General features: G+C 37.2%; 1 protein-coding gene across 5 annotated transcripts in view; it reads left to right on the top strand.

The window, feature by feature from the left end:
• TMCC1 (transmembrane and coiled-coil domain family 1) overlaps positions 1-16,874 on the top strand; it is a 241,381-nt gene that overhangs the window by 135,832 nt on the left and 88,675 nt on the right. The gene's annotated exons all lie outside the window — the stretch shown is intronic.

Genomic DNA, 16,874 nt, shown 5'->3' on the forward strand with positions numbered 1-16,874 from the left:
ATGGCATATTGTTTACTCTTATTACCTCATAGAAACAAGTAGACAATGGATATGAATATATTTGGAATGGTATTTAAAACTCTTAAATATAAGGTAATATTTCACACCACATTTTACAACTGTCAAGTACTTTTAAATATTCAGGACAAAAAAAATATTCAGGACAACTAACGTGGCTTTCAGTCCTTTTTTTCTGTTTGGGTGCATATTGAAAATAGAGGCTTCTCTCCCCATCTTCCTTTTATAAATAAAGGTCTGTGTCAAGGGATGATAATCTACCACCTTTAATAAGTGCTGTATCTTGTGTGTGAAAATTATCACAAAATAAATGTTAGAGCTGTACTGACCACTGGAAAAATTTTTGTGTCTGACTGCATTTTTCCTAGATTTTGAGATTTAGAAAGTTGTGCCCCTGTAGATTTTGTCATTTAGACTCCTACATAAACATCAGTACTTAGAAACATCCTAATGAAATTTCCTTTCTCTGTTATTCAGTGAGCAAATACATTAGATATTTAGATAATAAAGAGACTGTTAGGTATATGACACTTTTCAGACTCTAGCTAACCTGAAAAACAGGAGGATTCATGTTTCATTCATCCCAAGAGACTAGTAACACAATATTTGAGTTGTCACTAGGTTTGACAAACCTAACTCAGTCCTTTTTTTAACAGTAGAAATGTATTTGTGTCTGACTTTGTTAAGTTGTGAAGATAGTGGCTTTAAGAACCACCTTGCCTATTTCTCAGGTTAAGGGAAAGAACAAAAAGGCTAGTATAAAATAGTTGGTTTTAAGGGACAGCCTACATGGAATTCCCATTCTGATTGTTAAATTCACAGATTTTGAAAATTTTTTCTTTTACCTTTAAAAGTTATTAAGTATAATGCTTTAGCTTATAAATGGGAGGTTTTTTTCCTAGCTTCCAAATAGTAAGAAATAACATACCACAACTCATATGATAATCAAATGGTACTCAGCAACCACCAGAAAAGTATAGAAAAGATGATGACACAACATACCCAAGAGACGCTCCTCTCTCTTTTTTCCAACTCCTTCTATACCAAAAAAAAATAGTTCCCCCTAGGGGTCAAAGGAGGAGTAAGCAATGAGAGATTATTACGTCTATCAGTACCACTCTAATTCTACAGCTTTGAAGACTTCAAAACATAGGTGTTACTCATTTCCTTAGTATCAGTCCCTCGCGGGTGCTTTGCCAAGATCTCCTGTGTCCCCTTTGTTACTAAATCGATGATCAATTGTTACCTTGATTTTCAGCAACATTTGGTACTTGGAGGGTGTATCCTCAATGAAATACTTTTTTCATGTGGCTTTCAGGATACCACACTCAGGGTTTTCCCCTACCTCACTGGTCTTTCAGTTTCAGTCTCCTTTCTTGATTTTAATTAATACTGCAATGCAGGTTCAGTCCAATATACTGCTTTCTTAGTGATTTTATTTAGTCTTATGATGTTAAATACCATCTATATGTTGACAATTCTCAAATGTACATTTATCGTCCTGATCTTTTCCTTGAACTCTAGACCTGTATATTCAGATGCCTACTTGACATCTCCATTAGGATGTCTAGTAGATATTTCAAAATTTGTCCAAAAGCTTCTGGTATCCTCCCTGCTCCCTGGTTTCTTGGTCTTCTCCTTTTCATTTATTTGCATCTCCATGCTTCACGCTAAAATCTTTGATTCGATATCTCATTCTCATTCCTAATATACCAGTAGATCCTCCCGCTTCCATTTTTAAAATATTTAAATATGTCTATTTCTGGTTTTTCCTACCCTCCTCTTTCATCTATATTATTGTATTAACCTTCTAACTAGTCCTAGTCCTCCAGCATCTATGCTTGCCCCATTAGAGTTTATCTTCATCCAAGAGACAGAGTGATACTAATAAAACTTAAGCCAGATGATGTCATTCCTATGATCAAAACCCTCCAGTGTCTTGCTTTCTCATTCACCCTGTGTCGCCTACAGAGTCTATCTGTTAATTCTGACGTCATATTCTATTCTCCCCTTTGCTCATTTCCACTATACTGGCCCCCTTGCCATCCCTGGAACATACAGAGCATACTCCTCCCTCAGAACGTTTGCAATGTACTTTACCCTCTGCCTGGGATGTTCTTCCTCCAGTTAGCTATATCACTCATTTGCTCATTGCTTTCACATCTTTCCTTAAATGTCATCTTTTCCAATCATCTCAGCAAGACTTTCCCTGAGCACTGTAAAACTACCATATCCCCTTGCTTTATTGTTTTGTCTCTAGCATTTATTACTTTCTAATATACTATATCATTTACTAATTTTGTCTTTTTCTCTCTGATGTAAATACCAAATTCCTTTAGTTTAAATTCTGATTGGGAAGATAAAGCTTGAAAGAAGACAAACTATTTAATTGTGTCCAAATGTGGCCTGTATACTAGTGCTCTGAGAGCTTACCAAGGGAAAGGTAAGCTAGGAGAGCTTGAAGGAGATGGGCTTTCAAAAACAGATAGGCAGAGAACCAGTGAGAGGAGAGGGAACAATGAATCATTCCAAACATTATTGTACGTTTTCTTCTCTGCAGAATCCCTCAAACCTGGAAGTGTCTCCTACAATTTGCTTATTTATTGAAGGAATGAATGTAATAATGAGAGCATAGTGCCCTACATAATTAGTGAAAACTGCTTGGCCAACAAATTTAGCAAAGAAAATGTATGAAGATGTTTTGTGAAGCCAAGTGTGGAGGGTTTAGATGCCAGAATAAGGATTTCAGACTGGTTTTGTTTAGTGTTAATAATCCAGCCCACGTTCTTAAGTAGATGGAAACCTATGATGTAAATAGTGTGCTAAGAAACTTTGTTGTTGGTACGCCTTAGTGGCTCAGTGGTTGAGCTTCTGCCTTGGCTCAGGGCGTGATCCTGGAATTTGAGGATCGAGTCCCGTATTGGGCTCCCTGCAGGGAACCTGCTTCTCCCTCTGCCTCTGTCTCTGCCTCTCTCTGTGTGTCTCTCATGAATAAATAAATAAAATCTTAAAAAAAAAAAAAAAAACTTTCCCTCAAATCAGTCCTTTAATTTTTTTTTTTTTTTGTCTAAGGTAATAGCTCCTTACAATAGAACTTTCAGTGAGAATGGAATTATATCTGTGCCATCCAGTATAATAGTCACTAGCCACATGTGTCTGTTAAGCACTTGAAAAACTGCACTTTGTACAACTGAGGAACTGAAGTTTTAATTTAATATTTGATTTTAAATTGCCATAGTTAGTGGTTACCATATGGAACAGTGCAAGAGAATACTGGATAGTTTGGAGAGTGAACAGACTAGGATTGAGAGAATAAGTAGTAGGCTTTTAGAGTAATCCAGTCATGAATGATGAAATTTAAAAAGAGCGAATATCCATTTTTTAGAATAAAGATCAACAGAATTTACTGAAAATGAGATGAAAGAAGGAAGACCCAGATTTTAAGCCAAGACTCTGGGTAATGAGGATTTTAATTGTTAAGAAAATAGGAGATTTGGGGCAAGCTGATGGGTGGTTTGTTGGTTTGAGTGCAAGTTTGAGTGTGTATATTATATCTTTGGTGAAGATTACATGGCTAAATGAAGAGATTTTGCATTTGGAAATAGAGAATTTAGGGTTAGATAATGATCATGAAGTTAGTTTAGAAGTAACACTTAAAGTCATGAGTGGAAGGGTTTTGAGTGGATAATAAAGGAGTGAAGGTAGTGACGAGTGACAAATGCCAAAGAGAAATTAAAGTGAAGACTGACTGAACTTATTCATACAACTATAGATTTAGTAAAGGAAGACATCCTAGAGATTGTCATCTAATCCATTAATTTTACAAATGAGGAAAGTGATGCTCAGTGTTACAAATGAAATGCTTAAATATACAAAGTTTGTAAATGTCAAGTTGATGGCTTGAACCTAAGTTCTCGACTGACCTTTTCAGTTTACTGTTTTTTTCCATTATGTTGGCAAAACAAAATCTTACTGAGAAATTTCGGTAGAATGTGATGGAAGCTAGATAACAGCAGTAACAAAGTGTAGAATATGGAATGGAGAAATGAAATTAGTAAGTGTGGGCAGCTTCTTTGAGAAACATGGCAGTGAGAAGGGGATTGAAATGATACAATCAATGGTCTCAGACATCAGTCCAGCAGTGGACTCAGACCAAAGTTTTTTATTGTTGTTCCAGAAATATCATTGAACAACTATTCTGGCATGACAGGCAAGGGATAAAAGTGCTAAAGTGGTATTATCTTCATCTTATTGCTGCTTAGAGAGATGAAGTAATTGACTTATAGGATGTATCATCATTGGTGCCAGAAGTAGTCCTTAGACCTTAGTCCTTAGTCCTTACTGAAACTATTAAGTGATCAAACCTCCTTTTCCCAAAAGGAGTCCTACCTTACCGCACATTGTTCCGTTTTGGTTTAAGATGTAGATTGTTGTTATGATTGGCATTTTACTTGGAAAGGTAGGACTTCATATTTCCTATTCTTCAGGCCATTTGATCTGCTAAGATCTAAAAGGAATTCAGAGAGGCAAATCTTCATCATGAAGACTTTGAGTATGTTCTTTTTTTTTTTTTTTTTTTTTATGATAGTCACAGAGAGAGAGAGAGAGGCAGAGACACAGGCAGAGGGAGAAGCAGGCTCCATGCACCGGGAGCCTGATGTGGGATTCGATCCCGGGTCTCCAGGATCGCGCCCTGGGCCAAAGGCAGGCGCCAAACCACTGCGCCACCCAGGGATCCCGAGTATGTTCTTTTTGTAACTTAATTACATAACCACTACTGTGTGAGGATATTTCCCATGATATTAAAGAACCAACTACTATGCAAAGTTAAATGTGCCATAATATGTTAATTATATCTGAAAGCTGGGGTGGTTTAAAGGAGAGAGGTTTCCCTGATTCCCCCTTACCACCAAAAATGTACCACAAATGATACCTTTTTACATCTTTAAAATAGGATACCATATTAGAAAGAGAATTTTTAGTAAAATGATGAGTATATGTGATGAGAATGCAACCTAGAGAAAGAATTTAAGATTGATAAGGACTGACCCTAGGTGCCTGGGTGGCTCAGTTGGTTCAGTGTCCAACTTTTTAATTTCACCTCAGGTCATGATCTCAGGGTCTTGAGATTGACCCCTGAGTTGAGTTCTAAGTTGAGCATGGAGCCTGCTTGAGCTTCACTCTCTCCTCTCCCTCCACCTGTGTGTGCACTCTCCGTCTCTCTCTGTCTCTTTTAAAAAATATATATATATATTGTTAAGGACCTTATGATTGTTTTACATTATGGTTGTTACACAGAAAAAATTATGTCAAGAGACTTCCTTGACTTTAGCCCTGTGTGGGAAATGAAGTTAAAATATGAGACATTTTTAAATTTTGCAATGTTGTCTTAGAAGTAAAATCTGACAAGGGGTTTAAAGCTGGAAATTACATCTTGGTTTTTAATTTCTACTACCAATAAGCACATGATCAACCACTTAGTTGATTTACTGCTGCTAGGTAGTCTCTGTATATTACGGTGGAAGATGTGCTTCTACCGCAAGTCATTGAATTCTGAATAAGGTGCCAAATCAAAAAGCAGTTGTTTGATGCTAGAGTCTCAAAAGAAAAAAAACACCCACAAACAACAGAACAAAACCTTGTTAGGATGGAGTTAAGTTGTTTTAATAATTGTTTAAAAGGGACCTTATTAATATTGAGAAAATATTATACTTCTAGCAATTATGCTGTACTGCAAAGAGATCCGATATTAAAAATTCTACCTGGTCTGAAGGCCAGAAAGGGAAAAGTATCTTTAGCCTTACAGAGGCACAAGCACAAATGCATAGTGATTGAGTTACGATTAGGGTATTACTTTCCAATTTCATGTTCTTTTGGCCTTAATAGTAAAGAAAAACTTAGATCTGTGTTTAAATTTTGAATTGGTTGGTTTTTATCCCAGACCATTGTCTGTTAATGCACTCTGTCTAGTAAACAGACTATTTACCTGAGAATATTCAGAAACTTAAATGCTGTGGTTTCCTTTTAGAACGTTTCGGCTTAGAAGAATGTCTTGTTTACTTTTGCTTGCTAAGCATGTGTGACTGGCAGAAGGCCTGTAGCCCTGCTGCCCACATGGTCCGGACAAAATAACTAGTAGTCTGTTAGAGAAGAACAAAAGAGAAACAAGGAAAATAATTTTCCTTTGGCCAGAAGATAATCACTGGAGCCTTGATCGCTAGAGTTGAGGCGACAACTAAAGTAGAGGGAAATCAATGGAAAGTAGTGTGCGCTGGTAGGAAGGAGGCATTTCGGTTGGGGGTTGGATTGTGTAGCATGCAAAATAAAGGTTCCTGTTGATCAATGGTATTTCAGCCTCATGTTCCCAATTGGAATTTAAGTGAGAAGCATTCTGGCATTTTCTTGTTTAGTGTTTCAGAGGAATTTGTCTTTTTTCAACTTAGTGTACTTTTGTTCTTTATTTAAAAACAGGCAAATCTCTTGACTCTTATGAGGATAATTAAACAATATAATCTAAAAAAATAAAGCACAAAAAATGAGATATAATTGGGCTGTCATACTGTGCTTTTCCTTCTAACCTGTCTACTTTTAGAAAAGTCAAGAAGTCTTGTTCTAGAATAAGATAAACCCAAGGAGCCTCTCTCTCGAGGGAGAAGGCAGGTGTGTGGTGTTTCTCTGAGTCATATCTGGGGTAGGGGGGGAGCTAAATAAATAGCTGTGCACTGAAGTCTATGAGTCTGTTAATCTACTTTTCAGTCACTTAAATACTACTTTGCCTGTACTGAAACCAAACTGGAATGTTGGAAAAAACCTTGAGATGGTACCTCTCAGTGGTTTCCCCATAAAAAACCCCATCCCTTTGCTTACTTTAGTATTCTTAGAATAGACATGGATTTTTAAATCAGATTATTCCCCTAGGAAGGTTACTGTAAATTGTTATAGTATACTGGTATTTTTTGTACATTTTTTTTTCATCCATGATGGGAAGATCATTTGAATAACGGTAGCTGTGATTTATTGGGTGCCTCTTGTGTTGCAGATATTATATTTAGCACTTTATGAACAAGACCTCATTTAATTCTCTCAACAGTTGTGATAATTAAGAATCAGATTGAGACTTGCTCATAGCATACTTAGAGAAGATTATATCAGTGTTTGAATAGTGATTAAATAGTGTTTCATCTGTTTTCTGGTTAACTTTATTCCTATATTTCAACTCCATAGCATAACATAGTTCCTGGCACATGGTAGGCACTTAAGAAATGTTTGCTGACTATATATCTGACTCCATTGAATACATAGTTTACCTCCCTTTCTAATAAAGACTGCTTTTCTACAGCATCTTGCACTTTGGAAAGATTAGCTGGCTTTTCTCCTTTTTCTCTGGCGCTGGCTTCTTGCTTCTTTTGGGGTACCCCTTTTCTTCTGCTTATCCTTTAAATGTTGATGTTCCTCCAGGCTCTGTTTTAAGCCCTCTTTTATTCTCTCTCTATACTTTCCATGAGGAATGTATTTCACTGACATTATTTGTTATTCACATTTGAAAGACGCCTAAATCAGTATCTCTAGCTAAGATTTTTCTTCTAAACTGAAAGTAGAGTAGTTCCATTCATTCATTCATTCATTCGAGACAAAGAGAGAGGCAGAGACACAGGCAGAGGGAGAAGCAGGCTCCATACAGGGAGCTCGATGTGCGACTCAATCCGGGGACTCCAGGATCTCACCCTGAGCCCTATTCATGTATTTATTTGTTAATTCATTTGGCAAACATGTATCAACTGTATACCATCTATACAAAGTATAGCAGTGAAAAAGGTAAAACGCGTTTCATTTCTCATGGAGTTTATGTTGCAGGGAATAAACAAGATTACAGATTCTAGTACAAAGACAGTAAATCAAGGTAATGTGATAGATTGTGGTTAGGGAAAGCTCTCTGAAGAGTTGATACTTGAAATCTGAAGACAAGGAGCAAGACCTGTGTTTTGAAGGAGGAAAGGGGAATGAAGAAAAGTGAGCAATTCTCTGATGAAAAAAGAAATTCCCTAGAAGCAGAGGAACTCGTCACTGTAGGTAGGGCTAGGTGAGAGCAATTAATAAAAGATGTAAAAGGGTGCATATCATGGAGGGATTTTTTGGCTGTAGTAAGTCTGTTTTTATTTTAAAATTCATAGGAAGCACATTCGGGATTAAAATAGAGATTAACAAAAAAACAGAGGTTAACATGATCTGATTTATATATTTTTAAAAGATTTTATTTATTTATTTGAGAAAGAGGGAGACAGATAATAGTAACAGAGAGCACAAGTGAGGAGGGTTAGGAGAATCAGGCTCCCCACGGAGCAAGGAACCTAATGTGGGGCTCCATCCCAGGACCTTAGGATCATGACCTGAGCTGAAGGCAGATGCTTAACTGACTGAGCCACCAGGCACCCTGATTAATATTTTTAAAAGACCACTCTGCCCACCATGTGAAGACTAGAAAATAAAATGGATACATAGAGACTGTGGAGGAAGATAATGATGCTTTGTAGTAGGGTATTTAAATGTGGCAATGAAGAGAGGTGGACAGATTTTTTGTTATATTTTGAAGGTGGACCTGACAGGATTTGGTAATGGATTGAGTGTGGGAAATGAGAAAAAGAGTCATTTGCCTACTTGACATCTTTTTTTGGGTTGTATCAGAGGCACCCAGTATTTAACATGGTCAAAAATGAACTCATTTTCCCTTCTCCTTTCTTTTCCCAAACCTACTTCCTTTCCAGTGTTTGTTTGTTTGTTTCTTTCTTTTTTTAAGATTTTATTTATTTATTTGAGAGAGAGTGAGCGAGCACATGAGTGGGGTGGGGGGGTTGAGAGGGAGAAGGAAAGCAGACTCCCTTCTGAGCAGTGAGCCTGACTCAGGGCTCGATCCCAGGACCCTGGGATCATGACCTGAGCCAAAGGCAGCCTCTTAACTGACTGAGCCACCCATATGCCCCTTTTACAATGTTTCTTATTAAATATCACTCCCTGTGAAACTATTTGCTTAAGACCAGAAGCCTAGGCATTATCTTCCATTTCTAATTATTTTTCCCTGCATACCTCCTTCACCCCAACCAATGAAGGCCTTGATTCTTGTATTTGAATGTACATGTCTCCATCCACAGTGTCACACCTGGATTTCCATATCAGTCTTCTAACTGGTTTCCTTGCTTCTTATGTTACTGCCCCTATCTACTCCATTCTAGATGCTGCAGACAGATTTAATGAAGTCATTTCTCCCCTGAAAATTCTTCATTGACAAGACCAAAACTCTCCTAACATAATCTGTAGAGATTCTTTACAACGTGACTTCTGCTTTCCTCATTAACCTCATCTTTCACCCTTCCCACCCTGGCTATATACGAGCCACACTAAATTACCATTTGTCCCTCAGTGAGTCCTACTCTAGTTGCCATTGCACATGTCTCTTTCCTGACCCTCTTGTTGCCCACTCCCCATTTTTCATCCCCAACTAACAAGCAACATAAGAAAACTCTTGAATGTCCTTTGGATATCAGCTTAGGTGTCATATCTTCAGAGAGACTTTCCGATCCACCAGCTCTGAGTTAGTTGCCCCTGTTTTATGTTCTCTTAGCACTCTCTACTACATTCCACCAGGGTACTATCTCAATATTTTGAATTGCCGTTGTTTTCCACTAGACTAAGCTCTATAAAGGTAGGGACACATCTTTCATGTTCATGATTATATTTTCAGCCTCTAGATTCTTTTTTTAAAAATTTTATTTAAAATCCAGTTAGTTGAGATACAGTGTAACGTTAGTTTCAAGTGTACAATTTAGTGGTTCAACAGGTAGGTACATATGTCACCCGATGCTCATCACAAGGGCACTCCTTAATCCCCATCACAGATTTCACCCATTCCCCCACCCACCTCCCCTCTCATAACCATTAGTTCTCTAAAGTTAAGAGTCTGTTTCTTGGTTTGCCTCCCTCTCCCCCACCTTTGCTCATTGGTTTTGTTTCTTAATTCCACATATGAGTGAAATCATATGGTATTTGTCTTTCTCTGACTTACTTTACTTGCTTACAGCTTCTAGATTCTTAATATACATTTGTTGAGGGTGATCTGCAGTGAGAAAGATAGTGTATTAATAGAATACTCATGGAATTTTTAGTGTGAAGATTTATTCAGCCTACTGACAGTTTTAGAGAAAGAATATTCAATATATAATTCATAATAACGTGGTACCTCTGTCCAAGTAGTAAACTGATTGGTGCCCTAAATAATGTTATTCTTGGAAATAGCTCATAAATTTTTTGACATGACCCAGTAGTCCTTATTTAATCTCATAAAATTTATGAAATTATGTATTTCTCATAAAAGCTGAGAAATTTTTCTTCTCCAGATCAAGAATCAATTATGCTCTTCCAAGGATCCCTGGTTCCTTTTGGTGAAAAATAGTACCATTTTGAACACTGAGTATGCCCATTGCTTCTGTGTTATGCCAGTATGACAATTGAAAATGGTACAATATTTCTTTGTAGTTGTTTTTGTCTGTAAGGTAAAAATATGTTTTAAAGTCACTTGAAATAATTCTCTGTGTTGTTAATTTACCAATTTGACATGAGCTTGTTTCATTTCACTTTTTACATTTTGGGAGGTTTTTTTCCATTTTTTTCCATTTTGGTTTAATTTGATTTTATACTTATTTAAGCATACAAATGGTTCCAAAGTCAAATCTGCAAAACAGTCAAATCTGCAAAACAGAGAAATCTAGTTTCTTTCTTTGTCCATTACACCTATTTTTTCCTCTGAACAAGTAACTTTTAGGGGAGATGGGGAAGCTTTGCTTTCCATTTTTATTTGTTTTTTTTTTTTATTTGTTATTTTTTAAAGATCTTATTTATTCATTTTGAGAGAGAGTGTGTGCATGAGTAGGGGGAGGGGCAGAGGGAGAGAGAGAGAGAGAGAGAATCCCAAGGTGACTCCTCAATGAGGGCAGAGCCCATGAACCATGAGATCATGACCTGAGTGAAATCAAGAGTCAGATACTAAACCGACTGAGCCACTCAGGCACACCTTTGCTTGTTTGCTTGCTTGCTTTATTATTTTAAGATTATTTATTTATTTATGAGAGACACACAGAGAGAGGCAGAGACATAGGCAGAGGGAGAAGCAGGCTCCCGGCTCAGAGCCTGATGCAGGGACTCAATCCCAGGAACCTGTAATCATAACCTGAGCCAAAGGCAGATGCTCAACCACTGAACAACCCAGGTGCCCCTGCTTTCCATTTTTAAAAAGGATAAACAAAGGTGTAAATATATTTTCTTCCATACTCAAACATACACTCATATACATATATGTTTCTTTTCTTTTCTTATTTTTTTAAGATTTTATTTATTTGAATGAGTAGGGGGAGGGGCAGAGGGAGAGAATCCCAGGCAGTTGCTGCAAACCCTCAGGCCAGGCTCAATCCCACCACCCAAGACCAGACCAAAGCTGAAACCAAGAGTTGGATGCTCAACCAACCAAGCCACCCATGTGCCCCTATATGCATGTTTCTTAGAAAAATGTCAGTGTACTATTCTGATATACTGGTTTGGTTTTTTTTAAAAAAACAAACTTGATCTCACTATAACAAGATACAGAGATAATCCTTATTCCTTTTGTAAAGCTGCATGGTAGTCTCTTACAGGATTAAACTATAGTTTATTCATCTAGCTTTGTCTTTTGGGACATTTGAGTTATTTCTGGGCTTTTGCAATTAAAGTACTGCAGTGAATAGGCTTGTTTATATATCTTTTCATATTCTTTACTAATGTGTCTTTGAGTTTAGTTACTAAAAGTGAGAATAACTTTGCTAGATTCTGTATTTCCTACCAAAGAGATTGCGCTATTTTGCATTCCCACCGATATCTGAGAGCACTCATTCCTTATTATCTTACCAACTTAGTTGGTTGTGACTTTCTAATTTGTATTAACCTGATAGGTGAAAAATGGTTTCTTGGTGTAATTTTCACTTATTTTATTGTGAGCAGTGTTAAGCATCTTTTCTTATGTTTTTAGGCCATCTGTATATTTTTTTCTGACTAAATCTCTGTACAGTTGTGGATCTCTTTCTTTATATAGAAAGGAAAATAATCTTTTGTCTTTTAAATAAATTGCATATATATTTTACATTCTTAATATTCTCTTTGTCTACCCACTTAAGGAGGTATTGTACTATAATTAAAATGTCTTGTATGTCTGTACTTTCTTATTTGTTCACATTGCCCAGTAATGTTCAGGCCAGCATCACTTCTTTCAAGATAATTGTAGCTTTTTTTTTTTTGTAGTAGTAGCTTTTTAAGTCTTCCCTGCCTCCATCTCCAACTTTGCCTTTCCCTAATCTGTTTGCATACTAATTACATAAATCTTTCTAAACTATGTTTCTTATCATCTTTCTCTTGCCATACAGCCTTCAAGTGCTCCCTTTGTATTCAGAATGAAATTCGTATTCCTCAGTTTATGGCTTAAGCCTCTTCATGAATTAGCACCAATTAGCTTAACTTCATTAGCCAGTGAGTCTAATGTTCAGCCAAAGTGAATTTTTCTTTGTTTGCTATGTAGGCTCTGTATTCACTCTGTTTTTCACTTAGGTTTTTCTTACAGCTTGGATCACTTTATCTTCCCTTTCCTTTCCCAGCCCACCCCAATCATGGTATCTAAATCTTACCCATTCTTTAAGCCAAGATCAGATACTACCTTATAATACCTTTCCCCTGCCCTTCCCACCATTCTCACTATGATCAGGCTGATATCTGAGAGTATTCTAGTTGGGAAAAATTAGAATTAAGGAGGTATTAAAGAGAAGACCATCAGATATCCAGAGATTTTGATAAGTTGTATTCTCATAGTATCACATTGACAGAAAACTAATAGTACATGTTTTCTTAATTGATTCATCTAATGTCCTAAAGGCAGTGCCAGTGATATTTCTATTGTCTACATCTCTTCATTTTTATTAGAGTGATAATTTAGGGGACCAGAAATTTAATTTGGGTTTTAATCTAATCATACTGGGGATCCCTGAGTGGCTCAGCAATTGGGCGTCTGCCTATTGCCCAAGGCGTGGTCCTGGAGTCCCAGATCGACCGACTCCCACACCAGGCTCCCTGGGAGCCTGATTCTTCCTCTGCCTGTGTCTCTGCCTCTCTCTGTGTTTCTCATGGATAAATAAAATCTTTAAAAAATTTTTTTTAAATAATAATCTCATCATACTCATTTTTTGTCTTCAAGTACATAGATTGCATTTGCAAATTCTATTTTTACTGTGTAGTATCCTTAAACCCAAACCAGAGTGTATTTCCTGTGGATGTGGGGAAACTTTCACACTTTCCAGATCCTCTAAATTGATGAGGTTTTAGAATTAAAATCTGTAGCTGAAGAGTGTTTTGATAGTGTTTAAACTATTGTATCAAACTGATCTCCTTAATGCTTCAAAAAATATATCTATAGTTTTAACTGTTTGCTTTTTCCATTTAGTTGGACCTGAGATAATTATAGAATCCTTTGAAGCCTCAAATAGTTATCAAACTCAGACAAAATTGTTTGCTTGCCAAGGACAGCATGTTCCCCTTTAATAATATAAGGGAAATAAAAGTTTCATTTTGCACCAAAAATGCATAGTAAGATCGGCTCATTTGAATTCATGACAAACATAATAAAATCAGAAAGAGTATATTGTCTAAAATAATCTTTAGATAATCATCACCTTATAGAAAGATCTTTCATTGCTAAGGGAAAAAGTAGATAAGATATTCTTCATTGCTTTGGTCCAGGGAAGGTTTGTTATTAATAATGAAGAGCATTTAAAAAATAAATTTTGTAATTCCCCTCCCCTTCCCCTTTATTTTTATTTTTTAAAGATTTTATTTATTTATTCATGAGAGACACACAGAGAGAGGCACACATAAGCAGAGGGAGAAGCAAGCTCCTCGCAGGGAGCCTGATGCAGGGCTTGATCCCTGGATCCCTGGACCCCAGGATCATGCTCTGAGCCAAGATGCTCAACCACTGAGCCACCCGGGTGTTCCCCTTCCCCTGCTTCCCCTTTAAATCAGTATAGTGTATGTGCTATAAGAAGTGAGATGTGGTTTAATTATTCTTGGTTCATTTTTACCTCTGGTCAAGAGTAAAAATGTGAAACTTTATATCATTTCCAGATATTAGTTTGAGAACATAAGTATATGAGGTCTAACCTACATTGCTTCCTAAGATAATCAGATTTGGCAGAAAGGGGATCCCTGGGTGGCGCAGCGGTTTGGCGCCTGCCTTTGGCCCAGGGCGCGATCCTGGAGACCTGGGATCGAATCCCACATCGGGCTCCCGGTGCACGGAGCCTGCTTCTCCCTCTGCCTATGTCTCTGCCTCTCTCTCTCTCTCTCTCTCTGTGACTATCATAAATAAATAAACATTTAAAAAAAAAAAAAAGATTTGGCAGAAAGATGTTTGAAGGCCTTGAAAGAAGAAATGATGAAATTCCCAGGTCATACCTCTTTACCTTCTCTTGGCTCTGTACCTAAAACTGTGTCATGTCCATTACCGTTCACTTGCCTTTCCTCCCCTATTAGACTGAGCTCCATTAGATCAGAGCTGAGTCTGACTTTTCTGTGTATCACTAATGAATTCAGGGATGAATTAGGGGTCTAATCCTAGCCATGCTGACAAATTTCTGTTAGCCTCAGGCAAGTCATAGTACAGCTCTTTATGCCTGTTTTCAAAAGGATAAAAGAAAATCACAGTCTCTTAGAGATGGAAGAGACCTTAAAGATTACATAATCCAACCCCTTATTTTATGAATGAAGAAACTGTCTGACTCTACTAAATGTGAGAATTGAAATACTTTGAACTAAATAAATAAATAGTAGTGTTATAATTTTATCCTGATCTTCTCTTGTGGGATAGATTAATTTCATTTAGGACTAGACCCATGTTTTGGTTTGTTTTTTGTTTTGTTTTACAATTTATCCCTCAAATCTTACCTTGAGTTAGAAAAAGAATGGATGATTACGTTTCTCAGAGTAGGGGACAATAAGAAGGAGGAAGAAACATTTAATCAGCAGGATTTATAATAAATGAAAACAAAATACCTACATCTGCTTTAAATCATTTCTCTAGGCACTTCTCAATAAGCTTGTTTCTTGTTTTTTTAATAATAAACTCATGAACACATTGAGGTCCATATGTCTAAATATGTGGGCATTTTTTATTAGAAGTAGGCAGGGGCAGAAGGGGAGAGAGAATCTTAAGCAGGCTCCATGCCCACCACGGAGACTGATGTGGGACTCAATCTTGCAACCCTGAGACCATGACCTGAGCTGAAATCAAGAGGACACTTAACCGACTGAGCTGCCCAGGTGCCCCTAAGTATTTAAAAATGACTTTCTGAAGTTGTTTGGACTTTTATAATTTTATTTTGTTATAAAGTATCTTTGAACTAGATTATAAAGAACTGTGTCCTGGCTTCTATTTTAAGTATAATATACCTGAAGCAAATTGAAATATTTATTCATTTTTACAATTAGGAAGTGGGGTGCTTTTCAGCAACACAGACATCTTTTTATTTTCGACACATATTAGCACAGAGCCTTACAAATGCCATAAACTCAAAATGTATGTGTGGATGATTGTGTATATGAATATTTGAATGAATGAATTTAGTTAGCAGTCTGGCATGGCATCCTAACACATCAGAGCATCACTTTCTCATTATCATTCTATCAGTCTGCTCTCTCAGACCTACCAAGCAATTCCAGCTCACATAGAGATGAGTGGTTTTATCAAGTAGATTTATTTTGACTTGGTTTTGCCATTTCCACAGAAGTAAGGAAGAGGAAGACATTTATTGCGTGGCTTTCCTTCCCTTTGCTCCTTATTTCAAGTAGTCAGCAACCCATCTTTACCTTTCAGTTTTATATTTACCCTGGGTGGGAGAGGTTTAAGCTTTCTGCAGATCTTCTAAGGAGAACATTACCCCAAATAAATTTAGCTTAGAGTATACCTGAATCAGAGGCCAAGAAAATTCCTCTCAAAATCTACATAGGGGGCACCTGGGTGGCTCAGCCAGTTAACCATCTGCCTTCTTCTCAGGTCATGATCCCAAGACCCTGGGATCTAGCCTCACATCCCTGCTGAGCAGGGAGCCTACTACTCCCTCACCCACCCCCCGCCTTGTGCTCTCTCTCTCTCCTTCCCTTGCTGTCAAATAAATACAATTTAAAAAAAGATCTTCTACATAGGTGATAATTCCTTTTTTTTTTTTTTTTTTAGTTTCAGATTAGAAATAAGAGATCCTCAAACTTTTTCAGTAAAGGTCCCATTTCTTCTTATTTTTAGACAGTTGAATTGAATTAGGATAATTCATTGGATGCTGACTAAATTCACAAATAATATAGTACAGCTCTGCAACCCAGACCCCCTGGAATCCCCTCATCACCTCATGGCCTATGGTAGAGATTCTCTAACATCTTAACACTATTTTCCTTTGAATTCTGGGTAAACTAAGATGCCTCTCTCATAGCTTATGCTGCTAATTATAAGAAATTATAGTTTTATTCATCACTTGCACTTAATCCAGACATTCCAGACAGTGTTATAAATCTACATTGATTTATAACATTGGCACCTGGTTGGCTCAGTTGGTTAAACATTTGCCTTCAGCTCAGGTCATGATCCCAGAGTCCTGAGATCGAGCCCCACATCGAACTCTGCATCAGATTCCCCACTAGCAGGGAGCCTGCTTCTCCAACCTCTCCCTTTGCCCCTCCTCCTCCTTGTGCTTTCTCTCTCTCTCTCTCTCTCTCTCTCTCATAAATAAATAAGTAAAATCTTT

The sequence above is a fragment of the Canis lupus genome, chromosome 19 (genome assembly GCF_048164855.1).
Source record: "Canis lupus baileyi chromosome 19, mCanLup2.hap1, whole genome shotgun sequence".
In the NCBI taxonomy this organism is placed as follows: domain Eukaryota; kingdom Metazoa; phylum Chordata; class Mammalia; order Carnivora; family Canidae; genus Canis; species Canis lupus.